This window comes from Capsicum annuum, chromosome 4 (genome assembly GCF_002878395.1).
Source record: "Capsicum annuum cultivar UCD-10X-F1 chromosome 4, UCD10Xv1.1, whole genome shotgun sequence".
NCBI classification, from domain to species: domain Eukaryota; kingdom Viridiplantae; phylum Streptophyta; class Magnoliopsida; order Solanales; family Solanaceae; genus Capsicum; species Capsicum annuum.
Genome location: NC_061114.1, coordinates 222,814,895 through 222,821,953, shown reverse-complemented (window position 1 = coordinate 222,821,953; position 7,059 = coordinate 222,814,895). Strand labels below are relative to the sequence as shown.

General features: G+C 35.1%; 1 protein-coding gene across 1 annotated transcript in view; it reads right to left on the bottom strand.

Moving 5' to 3' along the window:
* The window catches only part of LOC107869450 (subtilisin-like protease SBT3), a gene marked incomplete in the record, with an annotated part of 4,653 nt that extends 4,203 nt beyond the window's left edge, over nt 1-450 (bottom strand). Inside the window, 1 exon segment of the mRNA XM_016715986.2 lies at nt 1-450.
* Between the last annotated feature and the right edge of the window lie 6,609 nt (nt 451-7,059).

Below are 7,059 nucleotides of genomic sequence, written 5' to 3'. Positions count from 1 at the left end.
CAATTCATCCTCGGACATAACAACGCTGAATCCATGAAATGCATTGTTGTACGAATAAAGAAGCCTTGTCGGATTGGTAGAACTTTCACTTGTTGTAACTTTCAACTTTGCAGTTTCAACAATTGAAGAGTACCATTTAACTGAATTAGCTTAAGAGGAACAATAAGAAAAATATAATGAAAAGAGGCACCCTTTAACTAATCCCATTTTCTTGATCTACTTTTGCTTCAAAAACTCAATTTATTGTGTTACTTTCTTCATTTCCTCCAGTGTGCACATATTTATACTAATGCCATATAGCATTCTTCTGCTCTGTGAACCAGTTTGAATATTTGATAAAGAATAAACTAACTCGTGTTAGGATTTGGCCTCAATTTTCTACTTTACTTGAATTTCAGCATAATTGTGTTTTAATTCGGAACGTTTTCTTAGTGAAAAGGTTTTAGGAAACAATCTCTTCCATAATTGATTAATTCTTTCTTGTGGAGAAGTTTTGGACTTCTATATATAGAAGATCTATCTTCTCGAACTAGAACACAATAGCATCCGCAATGTAAAGATTTTTATTTAGGGGAGATTTCTCCCAATAGATTTAATGACCATCGATATTAGATTTTTAATATGTAGGTAGTTTGACCAATCATATCAATAATATATTTTTAGTATTATATTTTTTTCTTTGTCGTCTGATTTATTGTCTCACCATTAGCAATTGCAAACTATAAGTTTCCGATGCTTTCTCAATTTCGAACCTAATACTGGGACGACCTTAATCTTTTGGGGTTTATTCTTAACACTTTGTTTGGATGGTGTTTTACCATGGTTTTATAATGTACGAAACGGTATGATATGGTATTGTACTGCATAATATAGTTTACAATACAATGTTTGGATAGGCTGAATCGTTCATGTTGTTGAATAACAGTTTTATTATTTGGTTTGATGGTATGGTGTTGTATCGTAACGGGTAAGTTTACTAAAATGCCCCTAATTATTATAAATTCTAAATTTATCAATAATTGTTGTAATCTTTTTTCTAAAAATATTTATTTCAATTTAACTGTCCTTTTTATGAAATTAAGAGGATTTTATTATGTCTTTTAATAATATCCTTATCATTAAATGACTAAACAAAGTGTTAGTTTATATTTTAAAAGCACAACCAAAAAGACTAATTTGATAAAATAAATCCCTAATAAATATTTTTTTAAGGAGAATATCAAATCAAGAAGTATCAACTATTTTGAAATGGAAGGAGCATGTGGAAGAACCTACACCTGATCTTTGTTAACTTTCTTGGAAATTTCTTATTTTGTTAATTTCCAAGATAGTTATGTATGTTCCTATATCCTTACAAGTTCTTGAAATTTCCCCATAAAACTTCAAGCATATGCTAATAAGATAATGGGCAGTGTCTTTTTTCCTTACATTAATAGATTTGGACCATTCAATTTGTACTTATTGCTATTTGAGTGCTTCTTTTGTTTTGAAACATTGTTAGAGATGTTGTACATTATTAGGCTAGTAACAGCAGACATGTTGAATGTTGAGATGTATGGTTAGAAAATTTTTGATATATAAATGAGGCGAAATTCTAGTGCAGAACAAAGTAAAACATATTGGCAAAGTATAAAGGCAAATTTCGATCTTTTCCTTTTCGAAAAATTTCACTTGTTCAAACAACAATGTTTTGATTAACTTATAGTGGTAAAATTTATAGTGGTTCATAAATGACATTTGAGAGCAAAAAGTAAACTCTAATTGGTATTGGTAATGAAGAGGAGGTATTGTAATGAAAGTGGATAATGTAAACTTGGTTTAACATTGTTAATAAGAATATGGGAAATTTGTGCTTTTAGTTCCTCAAACATCACCAAATTTTGATTTTGGTCCTTATAATAGTTATCTAAGCTCATTTTGATTTTTAATTAATTAAAATGTAATAGTTTTTTTTTTTTGGTGAAACAGAATGCATTGAAAGCTATATAAACATAATGTTTGGGGTCAGCCCATTACAATCAGTCTGGATTTAGAGCAAAAAAGTGGCCATTTCCCCTGCCAGGGATGGTGTTACAATCATTCCCTAATTTAATTGATCTAACAAAAAAAGTTCCCCCCATGTCTTCCCACTGAGCTTGTTGCGCACACACCGGCGGAACTTTAAAAAGATCGGTAGTGGTTTGGATATCCAGCTACGACCCTAGTTTAGCCATTGCATCCGCTACACCGTTTTGCTCTCCATAGCAATGGACCACCTGTGGGCTTCCTAACCTTCTTAATTTTGACCTGCATTCATCAATAATAGAATTATAAAGTAAGTTTCCATTTGCAAGTCCAGAGATAACCTCTATTGAATCCACATGAATCTCAGTTGGGAGGAGGTTTTGATGTTCTATGAGGCTAAGGCTTTCATTGAGAGCTTGAAGTTCCATTTGATTATTGGTAGCCTAAGGAAAAGCTTTGGCAAAACCTATCACACAACTACCCTCAGCATTGCAAATTACCCCACAAATACCCCCCTTCCCTGGGTTCCCTTTGCAGGCCCCATCAGTGTTCAGTTTGAAGCATCCCATGGGAGGCCTGATCCACCTAATGTTGAGGTCAGTCCTCGAGAGGTTTTCCCGGTTAGGGGAGATAAGAGAGATAAACTCTAGGGCCTCATCATAAACCTGGTTAAGCCTAAGGTGATCATTCTTGTTACTGAAAGTATTTTAATTCTTGTTTCTCCAAATGGACCAAAGGGCAAAGGTAAGGATATTATATCAAGATAGAAACTTGTCAAAAGCTTTATTTTTAAGAGATTTCCAGGTGGAAATCCAGTTAGTTACTAGGGTACAAGCTGGTAGTGTTGAGCCCCCTGATCTTGTGCCCTCTCTCTAACAGGAATTCCAGAAGGGTTTAGTGATGGGGCATTCGAAGAAGACATGGATCATGTCTTCTAGGGGTAGTTGCATAGCTTGCATGCAGGATTGATGTCAATACCAATCCTAGCCAGGAAGGAAAAGGTTGGCAACTTATTGTGGTAGGCCAGCCAAAGAAAAGTCTTTATTCTAGGAGGGCAGATAGTAGTCCAAATCTATTTGAAGTCTGGGTTGTGGAGCTGATTGGGAGTGTGAGGCTTGTCGGCCAGCAAGTCATAAGTTGACTTAGTGGAAAATGAGCCATCACCAGTTAGCCCCTAGGTGAGATGATCAGTGTGGAGCTTTAGATTAATTCTGAAGGAGGATTTGATACTCAGCAGGAGGTCATTAGGGAGTTGAAGGGGGAGATCAGAGAAATTCCATTCTCTATTATTCTAGACATCAGCCAGGGTAGTATCGATCTAGGGAAGAGATATGGGGCCTTGGATGAGGTTCCTCAAGGGGTCATGTAGGGAATCCACCTGTCAGTCCAAAATTTAATGTTTTGACCAAAATAGACAATCTACTAGGGCCCCAACTTGCAGATGGATTTACCATGAATGATATTTTTCCAAGGTTTGGATGGGTATTTGGCAGGTGAAGGCCCAGACCTTTCATACTTATTTTTTTAGAGTGGATGCCCAGAGACTCTCTGGGTGTTTGAGGTATCTATCTCCAGGCCAGGCTGGCTAGGAAGGTATCATTCCTGATTTTTGCCTTCTAAATCCCCAATCCTCCTTTGATTTTGGGTTTGGTGATGGTATCCCAGCTCAACAGGTGCAATTTTTTTTCTTAGCATTTGAAACCCAGATGAAGTTCCTTTGGGTCTTATAAATGTGAGAGAGGATAGTGTTGACACCTAATTTTTGACCTCCATAACTAAGTTTAATTCATAGCTTCTTCGATTTTCAAATAAAATTACAACATTTATTTTATCCGAATAAAGGATTTTCAAAGTATTTATTTGGGTAAATTGATCATTTAAGTAGCGATTATATATTATCGTGTTCAATTATACGAAGTTTTATAATTTTATTACTTAAATGCTTATTTTACATAATATCATATTTTTATCAAGGTTTATATCGAAAATAAATTCAAATGATTAAAATTTTGATTTGAATATAATTTTACTCTCAAAAATTAATTTATTTGGATAAATATTTGTGTAATTTTATTAAATCAAGAAGCTCGAGATCAAAGAAGGTATTAATTCGTATCGAATTTTGAACCAATTTAGTCAAATTATTAAATTTGATCCTAATTAAAATTAATTGGTCATATTTGCAATATAATGTGACCAATCTAATTTTTTAATTGGATTGAAATATTGATTAATTTTGGCCAAATCCTTTTTTTAATCGGGGGTTATATTTTAAATAACCCCTAAATTCTTAACAATTCCAACCAAACCGGTCCATTTTCTTCTAACAATACAACAGCCCACCACCAATGACCCATTTCAAACCTAACCCGGCCCACACTCTCAATAAACTCTTCTCCCTCAACTTCAAAAAACAAGAACAACAAACTGAACCTCACATGTACGCTTTCAACCCACAACAATATCAACCTCAGCAAGAACGACCTCACCAACATCAGCCCTTAACCCGAATTTTCTTTCTCCCTCTTCATCACGTGACGCTTATACGAGTTCATACGAGAACTGTTGAGCAGCTTCTAGAAATCTCCAGATAGTAGCTGATTCATGGGTATCAAAGGATATTCCTAAATCTGTTTTGAATTCGTTAAATTCGTACCACGAAGGTACAAGTGCGTCAATTTTCGATTGGCTGTGAGAGAAAAAATTTTGGATTTCAAATCCTAGGGTTCCCTTCTTTTGAGTCCCTAAAATACCCCTTGTCATCTCCTATATAAGGAGGCCCTTCGTTCATTGAAAGGGGAATTTTTTTGGGGGGTAAAAAATCAGGTTTCGAGAATTAGGACGAAAATTTTAGGGTTTCTTTTTCTTCTTTTCGGGTGGGGTTCGAAAATTCTGGGGTAGAGAAAATCAGGTGGTGTTCGCAATTTTGGAGTGTTCAGATTATTTTTCTCTTCTTTGAAGGATTTAACAGTTTGGCTAAAAATTTTAGGGGTTTGATTCCTTGGCAGGCGACAAAAGTTGGTAATTTTGGGTGTTCTTTTCTTTTTTTTTTTTTTGGAGATTCGAGGTTAGAAGCTCTAAGGTGAAAGGTTAGAGATGAGGTTTTGAAATAGCTGAAGGAGAAAATTTTAGTCTAGTTCAAAATTTGGGGTTGGGAACTCTAAAATCAAAGAGTGTATTTTTGCGAAAAGTTTCTCATCCATTCTTTCTGGGAAGATAGTCACTCAATTGGGAAGTACCCGAGTCGACGACATCAACTCCAAGTGGTGAAATTTTGCTGATAGCTCGAGTCTCATTTGCTGCCACATAAGAGGTAAACGGCTCTCTTCACCTAAAGTTTTGTTGGGGTCTTATTTTAGTCGTTCTTTCTTTATGATTTTGTTATCTGTGGTGCTATTGGAGCCTGAGAATCGTTTCCTACAGATTGGTTGTGATAACCATAGGATTTGGTGTACAATGGTTGTTGTGTTGTTTTAATGATTAGACATTCGCAACTGTCGCCCTGTTGTCGATTTCATGTTTTTCTCATCTTGTTTTCATCGATTGTTTTGCCGTTCGAAACCCACTGCCTCACTGTCAGTGTGGTTAGGTCATCGTTTCGTGTCAGCATTTTTCATTAGATAGATCTCGTCTACCGTTTCTATGGTGATTTTGTTTCAGTAAGGATTCAATGTATAATGTTCTTCGGAATTATCGTAGGATTGATGTTTTAGGCTGCAAATTTAAGTTTAGTTTTCTTTCAAAACTACTGCAAGGTTAGTTGTGGTTAGTCACTGATGCATTGTCTTTCCATATTCGGATATTGTTGGTTGGTTTGCTAATTCAAAGCCATCCATAGGCTGATTCATGCTCGAAATCGAGAGGGAAAGGGCATCACACCAGGCCATTTCAATGATAGTGTCAACTGGGCCTTACATTTACATATAATTGTTTTTGTTTGTTGCATTCTGTAAATTCGGGAATCAACAATTATGCTACTAAAAAGAGTATAGGCGTTGTTGTTTGTGATATTAGTTCTCATAACCTTCACTTTGAAGTCAATTATGTTTCTTTTTCTTCTCTTTACATTGGATCACTGTCTTATAGCAGTAGTAGTAGTCTATAGATGTTGATTAATAGACATTCGATTCTACCTATCACCCCTCTTTTCTTTCGACAAACGTGTTATTTGGATTAGCTAGTAGATTTTCGGGTCTATTCTTGAGAGAAGCTCCGAGTCTTATATCTTTATTTTGTTTGAGGTTTTTGTTCACTTCCCTTGTGATTATATGTTAATGGTTAGCTCGTCAATTTTCTTCAAAGATAGAGGAATTAGTTCAATGCATGAAGTTTTTTTTAGGGCTACGGAATAAGTGTTTTCATAGTATTTTTAAGTGTTTTCAGATATTTTACAATTCATGTCAAAATAAGTGATTTGTGTTGATTTAGGACTCGTGATTACCTTCTTTTGCCTTTTATGTTCCCTCTGTGGCTATTCACTGATTTACTGTGTTGATTCCCAAAGAGTAAATTTTGAGATAATTCGTCATTATTCGTTTCCTTTGGGGACAGATCGATTCGTTCATCGCTTTGTGCTAAAATCTGTCCTTTGCATATATCTTTAGGACCATAATGGTCATGCAGAATTATTTTTTTAATTTTTTTAAATACGCACTTTACTTAGTCTTTTGAATTTAATGATGTTTGTTAGATTCTTATCTTTTCAGTCCTTTCTTTCTTTGCATATAAAATTGTCGTGAGTCCAATTGGACTCTTTCCAGTTGCATCTCTGCGAGGGTTAAGAAGGTCCATGGCCTTTTCAAGTCAACCCCTTCAAGTGTTGAAATTTTGATATATTTTTGAAGAAAAGAAACTGTCACCAGTGAAAGAAGAAAGAGTGGGTTAAAGTTCCATTCTTCAAGTGGCGATGGGACTCGTGTCTCCTTTATATTTATTTATTTGTTGTCTTTATTTATTCTTTCAATTATTTATTCGAGCCTCGAAGCCAAAGTTGTACTTAATGCAGGTGAAAGGAGAAACGGGTTGAAAACCCCAACTAGATTAGGAAAGGTTTAA